Source organism: Aegilops tauschii, chromosome 6 (assembly GCF_002575655.3).
Source record: "Aegilops tauschii subsp. strangulata cultivar AL8/78 chromosome 6, Aet v6.0, whole genome shotgun sequence".
Taxonomy (NCBI): Eukaryota; Viridiplantae; Streptophyta; class Magnoliopsida; order Poales; family Poaceae; genus Aegilops; species Aegilops tauschii.
Genome location: NC_053040.3, coordinates 391,221,537 through 391,229,220, shown reverse-complemented (window position 1 = coordinate 391,229,220; position 7,684 = coordinate 391,221,537).

Below are 7,684 nucleotides of genomic sequence, written 5' to 3'. Positions count from 1 at the left end.
GGCGCACTCTATATAAGCCACCCCTCCACTGGCACAAGGGTTCGCACCCCCTATAACTCTCACGCATAATCCAGTAGACCAAGCCTCCGGGCACGGAGACGTAGGGATGTTACTTCCTCCGAGAAGGGCATGAACTCGTAAACCTTGCGTGCACAATCTCACCGTAGCTAGGATCTTGCCTCCTCCTACGTACCCCCTATTCTACTGTCAGACTTACTCCCATGACAGTTGGTGCCCACCTTGGGGCAGGTGTCTTAGCGACTTCCGGTGAGGTCGCAATTTTTCCGATCCCCATCATCATGGTTTCTGGCGGCAGTTTGGCTGAGGGCTGTGAGATCCGTCTCGGCGCGCTCGTTTTCATCGCCGATGACTCCTCCTGGCTCCAGGAGGCCCCCCTCAACGTCGAGACGCTCCCCGTCCACGGGGCGACGCACTTTCGCTCGTGTGTCCGCGACATCCTTCTGCAGCAGTCGTCGGCCCAGTATGGGTCAGCTCCCGCAGCATCTTCGCTCCCCGCTGCTCACCGTCGCAAGCGATCCGGTCGATCGCGGCTTCAGCGGTGGGTAAAGCATGCGGTGGCCCGTTAGTCGGCCACCCCTCAAATCGCGGCAATCGAGCCCGACGAATCTCTCTACGGACTGTTCGGCCTGTCGAATGGTTCTGCTGAGCCCTTGTCCGAGTGCGACAGCAGCGACCCAGCGGCAGAAGTCTTGATGGTCGACACGCCGTGCAGCCCGCCTGGTTTCCGTCGCAGCAGCGGTGGCGATGGTGGCGGCGGTCCATCGCACGGTCATGACGAGTATCACCCCGAAGCCCTCACTTCAGAGCAGAGAGATGAGCTGCACCGTCGCAACATGGAGGCGCTCCACACTCCCATCATCGGAGAGACCTCTGAGGCTCGGGCCTTGGAGGCCGCGCGCCTGGCCACTTTGGCTGAGCGCGCGCGTCTGGAGAACCTTCAGCATTCGCTCGACGAGCGTGCCCGTCAATTGGTCCCCGAATCTAGTCGGCGGCAGCGGCAATTGTTTCCTCCCGAGCCCCAGGTATACCGCACTCCGATTCAGAATCTTACAGCTGTAGCCCGCATAGCAGAGTCGATTCAGTCGTCCCAGTCAGAGGCTAGAAGAGGTTTGATGCAGATCCGGGCGCTGCTCCGGGCAGCTGGTGAGCAGAACACAACAGTTTCTAAGTCACGCAACAGGATCCATAGCAGGTCCGTGGTGGCAGACACGGTCCAGTCGGCTCACAGCCCAAGACCGCCTCTGCGGCGTGAGTGCCGGGGGCACCGTCAAGAGCAGTATCTGGGTCGGAATCACGAGCAATATGATCACCGACTCGGTCGTGATGATCGTCGTCGAGTGCCTACACGACCCCCAAGGGGTGGATCGTACGCGCCCCGGCAATACAATGACAGGCGTCCATATCGTGACGAGCGAAGACTTCCAGTCGACCCCAGAGAACCCGGATTTGATGCGAGGTCAATTTTGCTGCAAGGTCTGGTCGACAGGAACCGAGCACACAGAGAAGGACAGGATAGAGATTGTCCGACTAGCAGCAGAGTGCATGTTTCTGGGCCTGAGTGTTTTGGCAGAGCCATCAGAGCTGCAGAGATCCCTCCGAACTTCAGGTTGGCGACTGGAGTAAGTAAGTTCACCGGTGAGTCGAAGCCCGACACTTGGCTAGAAGACTACCGAGTGGCAGTGCAGATTGGCGACGGAAATGATGATGTAGCCATGAAGCACCTCCCCCTGATGCTTGAAGGTTCGGCTAGAGCTTGGCTAAATCAGTTAACCCCTGGCAGTATCTTCAGTTGGGAGGAATTGGCCCGAGTGTTTGTCAGAACGTTCGAGGGCACTTGCAAATGGCCTGCAGGGCTGACCGAATTACAGCACTGTGTGCAGAAACCGAATGAAACTTTGAGGGATTACTTTCAGAGGTGGACCACTCTTCATCATACAGTGGAAAATGTATCAAAACACCAAGCAGTTTGCGCCTTCAAGGAGGGTGTTCGGTATAGGGAGCTTAACATAAAATTCGGTCGGACATGAGATATGACCCTGGCCCGAATGATGGAAATAGCCACTCGGTACGCTAACAGCGAGGAAGAGGGCCGACTCCGCAGTGGCAAGAACAAACTAGTCGCCCAGGATGCCGGAGGAGTGAATTCCGGTCGGAAGCAGAAGCGCAAAGCCGAACCCGCAGGTCCTGGTGAGGCTGAAGTTGTGACCCAAGGAAAATTTAAAGGAAAGCCTAAGGGGCCATGGATCCCCAAGAAGGTGAAAGATCAAGCGGGAAATGATGTGCTAGATTTGCCGTGTCATATACACACCAAGAAGGATGAAGAAGGAAACCTGATTTATCCCAAGCATACCACTCGACAGTGTCGACTCCTAATTCAGAGCTTCCGAGAGGGCCAGCCCAATGAGAAAGAGAAGGAATCTGATAAGGATGAGGACAAAGAGGAAGACAATGGTTACCCCAATGTCAATGCCACTTTAGTGATTTTTGCTGAAGTTGAGAGAAAAAGTCGACTGAAAGTCATCAACAGGGAAGTAAATATGGTTGCTCCGGCAACGACAACATATTTGAAGTGGTCAAAGACTCCCATTACATTCGACCAGTCCGACCATCCAGGGCACATTGCTACCCCAGGGCGGCAAGCGTTGGTGGTCGACCCAGTCGTTGGGGGCACGCGACTGACCAAGGTTCTGATGGACGGTGGCAGTGGCTTGAACATTTTGTATGCTGAGACCCTCCAAGAGATGGGCATTCCGATGTCCAAGCTCAGCGAAAGCAATATGCGATTCCACGGTGTCATCCCTGGGAAGAAAGCCGATTCACTCGACCAGATCACTCTTGATGTGGTTTTCGGTGATTCGAAGAATTACCGCAAAGAAAAGTTGACATTTGAAGTTGTGGATTTTCACAGTGCCTATCATGCTATTCTGGGCAGACCCGCATATGCCCGTTTCATGGCTCGACCATGTTACATGTACCTCAAGCTGAAGATGCCTGGTCCCAAGGGCGTGATCACAGTCACTGGTAATCGGCAGAGAGCAGAAGAGTGCCTCCAGAAGGTCTCAAAGATTGCCGATGAACAGATGGCAGCAGTGGAAATGCAAGAATATCAGAAGAATGCGGATCCGAGTGATTTGTTACGCACCAAGAAGCCTGCTTCAGAGTCTGCATTTCAGTCGTCCGGTGAAACAAAGCCAGTTCACATTCACCCGACCGATCCCAATGCTGCTTCGACTCATATCTCAACAACACTCGACGACAAATAGGAAGAAGCGCTCATCTAGTTCCTCCGTGAGAACTGGGACATCTTTGCATGGAATCCATCTGACATGCCGAGTGTACCCAGGGGACTGGCTGAGCACCATTCGCGAGTTCACCCAAAAGCGAAACCTGTTAAAGAGCATCTCCGTCAGTCCGACGTAGAGAAGAGGAAGGCGATTGGCGAAGAGGTGGCTCGGCTTCTGGCAGCTGAGTTCATCCGCGAGATATACCACTCCGAGTGGCTCACCAATGTTGCCATGGTCCCCAAGAAAGACAATTCACTTTGAATGTGTATCGATTTCAAACATATCAATCGGGCCTGCCCGAAAGATCACTTCCCTCTCCCCCGCATCGACCAGATTGTCGATTCAATTGCGGGATGTGAGTGTTTGTCCTTTCTGGATGCATATTCCGGGTACCATCAGATCCGACTGTATGGACAGCTACCTCTTGAGCATGCGTTGGTTTTCCCTTGAAGAGGAAAGGGTGATGCAGCAAAGTAGCGTAAGTATTTCCCTCAGTTTTGTAACACCCCGAGACCGACGCTCCAGACGCCTTCCATGTTTTTCGTTGTCGCCGTGTGATTTATTTGTTTGTTGCATTTCATCATGACATCATACGCATTGCAACCGCATGTTTTCATAAAACTGTAGTCGTTCATAGTTGCCGCTTCTCCTTGTCTTCGTGGCATGTCGTCAGACCGTTTGTCTTCCTTGACCATTCTCAGTCCAACCACACACTTGACCTCGTTCGCCTAACCCCTCTTTGCACAGTGCATCGACCCCTCGCCCATGTCCGAAACTTCTCCAAACCCGAACCGGACTATCGTTACTATTGGGTCCGGATCATCCCCAAACATATATGAATCATCTCCGTTTTCTTAATTGGATTCCCTAGCCTATTTATCTCTATCCGTCCGATTATGATCGGAGGGACCAAATTAGTCCTGCACCCAGTCCCCTATCTATAACCAGACCAAAACTTAGATCCTAGACAGTCCATCCCATCCCCGCCGCCACTCTCTCGGGATCCATCCAGCAGCCACCTAGTCTCCCCTCGCTTTCAACGCTGCCCAATCCCCACCGAGAGATCCATACAACTAGCACTGTAGCTCCTCGCACGCCCACACATATGCCCGAGCTCCTCTTCCTCTCCGCAGTTCTCGATCCAATCTGGATCGAGGCAACCTCATCCGCCCGAGCACCACCGCACCGGCTGGCGAGCCGACGCCGACGAGCACCAGCAGGCCGTCCTCGTCGCCCCTGCTCCCTTCCTTTTCTCTTCTTCACTAAAGCTCTCCCTGACCACCCCCTCATCCTGTTTCTCTCACAGGGATCCATGGCGCCGCCGCTTGGAGCTCCACGACCGCGCCTCCCTCTCCCGTCTCCGGCCAGATCCATGGCCCAGGGACCTGATCCACCCTCCAGCTTCCCCACCGTTGCCGGAGATGAGTGCCTCGCGCCCCATGCCTCCTCCTTCTCATGTCGTTTCCCTCTGGGTCACCCTCTCTCTCTCTCTCTCTCAGAGCATCTCCCTGCCTCTTCTCCATAGGAACTGGAGCGCCGTCTGACTCCCTCGATCTGCGATGGGAGACTCCTCAAGCCGCCACCATCTTCTTCCAGGAGACCCCGGCATTCTCTACTTCCCCTCCTCGTGCCTCGCCGACAGCAAGCTCCGCAGTGTCAAGTTCCTCTGCTCGGTCCCCTGCTTCCTCTGTGTCGAGCAGCAGCTCGAGCGCTGCGCTCGCTCACATGCACCACCCGCACGTGGGCCACATGCTCCTCCGCGGACCCAGCAACCGCGCCAGATCTGCCAGCCCAAGCCGGCCTGCTGTGCCGACCGGGCCTTGGCCCGGGGTGAGCAGCCCCTGCCCTCTGTATGCTCCTGTTGGGCCAGCTGGATTCGGCCCGACTCACTTTTTTTTCCCACGGAGCGGTTTACTATTTATCCAGGATTTACAGTTTTGCAGAAAAACCCTTGCTGTTCATGCATATAAATACTCCACAACCGTGCATCATATGTTAAAACTTCAAATATGGAAAGTGCTTAGAATTTCATCTAGTTTCATATTTTTCAACTCTCATCCATGTTTAAACTGATGTTTGATTAAATTTGCTTAAATGCCATGTTAAAATGATTTATTCATAACTAATTAACCGCAGCTCCGAATTTAATAAAATTTATATGTAAATGGGGTGGAATAATGCATAGATTACCATGGTGCACTTTATTTTACTGTTTAACAACTCAAAATATGGTTTAGGGCAGAACAGTACCAAACTCGAAATATGCATATGGGGATTTTCCGGAATTGTTGTTTGTTGTTCCGGCCTCATTTAAACTTGCCTAGATAGGTAGTTTTCTTATGCTTCACCCTTTGCCATGTTTAATAACATTTAATATTGTTGGGTACATAAACGAGAGAGATCTAAATAATTGATGTGGTGTTTCGTCAATATGCAACTCGTTGCATATTGAGCTCCACTTAATTTGTAGTATTGTTTGTGCACTTTGCCATGCCATGAATCATTAAAACGGACATGCATCATACTTGATTGTGCATCATGCCATGTTTATGTGATGGTTGTTTACCATGTTGTTTGCTTCTTTCCGGTTGTGCTTCTCCTTGATAGTTCCGGTTACGTTGCGATTGTGAGGATCCGTTCGACTACGTTGCTTCGTCTACTTCTCGTTCTTCTTCCTTGCGGGATCTCAGGCAGATGACCATTACCCTCGATATCACTTCTATCTTTGCTTGCTAGTTGTTCGATCTATCGCTATGTCGTGCTACCTACCACTTGTTTATCATGCCTCCCATATTGCCATGTCAAGCCTCTAACCCACCTTCCTAGCAAACCGTTGTTTGGCTATGTTACCGCTTTTGCTTAGCCCCTCTTATAGCGTTGTTAGTTGCAGGTGAAGTTGAAGATTGCTCCATGTCGGAACATGGATATGTTGGGATATCACAATATCTCTTATCTTAATTAATGCATCTATATACTTGGTAAAGGGTGGAAGGCTCGGCCTTATGCCTGGTATTTTGTTCCACTCTTGCCGCCCTAGTTTCCGTCATACCGGTGTTATGTTCCTTGATTTTGCGTTCCTTACGCGGTTGGGGTTATGGGACCCCCTTGACAGTTCGCTTTGAATAAAACTCCTCCAGCAAGGCCCAACCTTGGTTTTACATTTGCCTAACAACCTATAACTTTCCCTAGGGGTTGCAAACCCGAGGGTCATCTTTATTTTAACCCCTCCCCCGAGCCAGTGCTCCTCTGAGTGTTGGTCCGTACCGGGCAACCTGTGGGGCCGCCTCGGGGAAACTTGAGGGCTGGTTTTACTCGTAGCTTGACCTATCCGGTGTGCCCTGAGAAAGAGATATGTGCAGCTCCTATCGGGATTTGTCGGCATATTCGGGTAGTCTTGCTGGTCTTGTTTTACCATCGTCAAAATGTCTTGTAACCAGGATTCCGAGTCTGATCGGGTTGTTCTGGGAGAAGGAATATCATTCGTTGATCGTGAGAGCTTGTGATGGGCTATGTTGGGACACCCCTGCAGGGTATAAATTTTCAAGAGCCGTGCCCGCAGTTATGTGGTAGGTGGGAATTTGTTAATATCCGGTTATAGAGAACTTGACACTTGACTTAATTTAAAAAATGCATCAACCGTGTGTGTAGCCGTGATGGTCTCTTTTCGGCGGAGTCCGGGAAGTGAACATGGTTTGGGTTATGTTTGAACGTAAGTAGTCCAGGATCACTTCTTGATCACTTATAGCTTCACAACCGTTGCGTAGCTTCTCATCTTACTCTTGTATTCGTATGTTAGCCACCATATTTGATTAATGCTTGCTGCAACTCCACCTCATTACCACATCCTACCCATAAGCTTAAATAGTCTTGATCTCGCGGGTTTTGAGATTGCTGAGTCCGCGTGACTCACAGATACTACCAAAACAGTTGCAGGTGCCGATGATACCAGTGCAGGTGATGCTACCGAACTCAAGTGGGAGTTCGACGAAGACCTTGGTCGTTATTATGTGTCTTTTCCGGATGATCAGTAGTGGAGCCCAGGTTGGACGATCGGGGATCTAGCATTTGGGGTTATCTTCTTTTCATTTGGATTTGTCCGTAGTCGGACTATGTGTGTACTCTGAATGATGTATGAATTATTTGTTCATTGTGTGAAGTGGCGATTGTAAGCCAACTCTATTTATCCCTTTCTTGTTCATTACATGGGATTGTGTGAAGATGACCCTTCTTGCGACAAAACCACAATGCGGTTATGCCTCTAAGTCGTGTCTCGACACGTGGGAGATATAGCCGCATCGTGGGCGTTACAAGTTTTGAGAACCAAGGTATCAATCCAGTAGGAGACAACACACAAGTCACCTAGTACCTGCACAAACAAT